The sequence below is a fragment of the Anopheles arabiensis genome, assembly GCF_016920715.1.
Source record: "Anopheles arabiensis isolate DONGOLA chromosome X unlocalized genomic scaffold, AaraD3 X_pericentromeric_contig0004, whole genome shotgun sequence".
In the NCBI taxonomy this organism is placed as follows: domain Eukaryota; kingdom Metazoa; phylum Arthropoda; class Insecta; order Diptera; family Culicidae; genus Anopheles; species Anopheles arabiensis.
In genome coordinates, this window is record NW_024412082.1 from 40,001 (window position 1) to 42,500 (window position 2,500).

Here is a 2,500-nt window from a genome sequence, read left to right on the forward strand (position 1 = left end):
ATTAACACCAACCTCTGCCTTTTCCACTCATCGGGGAACTTCGCGTTCTCTAAACAGCCTTGGTAAACCCTGCAATGCATCGGTTGCAGTCAACATACCAACTTTCAGCGCCTCATTCGGGATACCATCTGGTCCCGGCGCCTTCTTGTTGGGGTAGTCTCCCGGCAACCGCAAGAATCTCATCATTAGTTACCCTTTCAAACTCTCGTGGCTGATCGATACGATAATCAGGCCACACCGTGTTTGGGTGAGTAGGAAAAGCTCGCTCACCACTTCCCTAAACTCGTCCAATGTCATGGTTCGGGGTCCAATCGAACCCTCGGCCACTTTCTTGAACGTATGATATACTATACCAAATGATGCGTTGTTCGCTGTTCCCAGGAACTCTTTCCACTTCCTCTGTCGGGTATGCTTGATCAATCGCTTGAGGGCATTCCGTGCCACCTTGAACTCGTCCCTAAAAGTAGAATAGAGATCAGTATTAAAAGCTCTTTGCGCTAATCGATCGCGGTGTTTGCACTCTTGCGAAGTGCCTCAATCTCTAACGTCCACCAAAATGCACTCTTGTTAGAGTGTACCTCTTACGTTTAGTCATCGTCGCATTGCACGCCGTGACAAGTATACGCATTAAGTCTTCGCTTGTTGTGACCTCGGTCTCAAAAGCGGCTTGCATCATAACTTCAAATATATCTTTGCTAAAATACTTGATGCTCCATCCCGTTATGGGTCGGGACAGATTACGCACGCTTTGCGTCTCAAGATCTATTCGTATTGCACGATGATCAGAGTTCATATAGCTAGATAACACCTCCCACTTAAATGATCTTGCTACGGTTCGGCTCGCAAAAGTAAGATCAACTACTGACGTGCGCCCTGGTCCAACATAAGTTGGGGTGCTGCCGTCGTTCAATAAAATTGCGTCAATCTGCGCAAAGGTTGATAAAACCAACTCACCTCTTCGTTTCTGGTTTCTCCACGCTCGCCAAGTTGGTTGTTCCAACTTACTGACCAAGCGTTGAAGTCCCCCGATAACGAATTTGTGGATACCGGTTACGGCCATTACCGTGTTATCCAACATGTTCTGGAACTCTTCCATACTAAATCTAGGTGGCGCGTAAACGCTAACCACTCGCATATCACCTATGTCAACTATCATTAAACCCTTCAAAGCCTTACTGACTACCTTAACTGGTAAGTCCGCGTTAACCACTACCGCTGCTGTGTTATCGTCATTGCGTAACACTTTGACGTTGGTTGTTGCCAGATACGGATCTGCAATCAACACTATATCCGCAGATTCTTCCCTAATCGTTTGCCACATTAACTGAAATGCAGCATAACTATGATTCTGGTTATGTTGTAGCAACCTAACCATTATGGTCTAATCGTTCGCCTTCGGGGACACATATAACTGCCCGTTGCGTGAAGGTTCTGTGACCTCGTACCGCAATCCAAACACTTGACAGAGTTGGTACAAGCTTGCTTCTTGTGTCCACTCAAACCGCATTTCCAGCACAGATTACTTCTGTCTGGTTCCCTACAATGGTAGCTCGTATGGCCTACCTTCCAACACTTATAGCATTTCTGCTCTTCCATAACCTCGCGGATATGGCATATCGACCAACCAACTTTCAGCTTTCCCAAATTCAGGAAGCTTTGAAAGTCTGGCAGCGATACGTTGATCCGTGCCCACTGCGTACCGGCCGCGCGGCCTTTCTTCATTTTGATACGATCTATTTCTATCTCGATGTTGAGCTGTGCTTTGACAGACTCCGCAACCTCCTCTGGGGTGGTGATTTCATCGAGATGCATGATCTCAATCATTTTAGAAGGAGCTAGCGTTCTCACTGACGCCTTGCCCTTCACCGCTTCCTTAACCTTTGGGGCAATTGCACTAGCAGAACTACCCTGCTTAAGTTCTAGCAACATGCCTCCATTCTGGGCCCGTCGGACCTTAGAGATTGTCTCTCCAACCGATTTAAGAGCATCGGACTGCTTCATTTCCTTGAGCAATTTCGCCAGCTCCTCGGAAGTGCAGTCCGATATCAGCAGAGCCTCAGGCCGCTTCCTGGGCTTATTCTGCTTCTTCTTGCTCTTCTTCTTCTTCCTCTTATTAATTCTACCCTCATTAATATTCGGTCCGTTTCTCGGACTTGGAATATTTTCCACCGCTTCCTAACAGGGGTCAACCTCGATGGTTGTTGTTGTTGTTGTTGCACCTTTGCAACCCACTTGGACCAGGCTGTTGGTCATCAGCCACTGGTCTTCTGCCTTTCGCGTTTGCGGCCCGAATCCATCGTTACCGTCAAACGACGTTTGCGTTTGACGGTCGAGGACCTGCTGCATGCGATTTACGGCTCTGTACCTTCGAAATTCGGACATACCTCATCGAGGAAGTCCATCATTACCGTTACTAGCGTAAAATGGGAAGACTCATCATCGAGTTTGCTTATCCCAAAACGCATCGCCTCCATTCGATCTTGAAGATCCATGAACGCTT

At 47.5% G+C, this 2,500-nt stretch overlaps 1 pseudogene; it reads right to left on the reverse strand.

Moving 5' to 3' along the window:
* The window catches only part of LOC120907407, a 9,156-nt pseudogene that overhangs the window by 3,397 nt on the left and 3,259 nt on the right, over window positions 1-2,500 (reverse strand).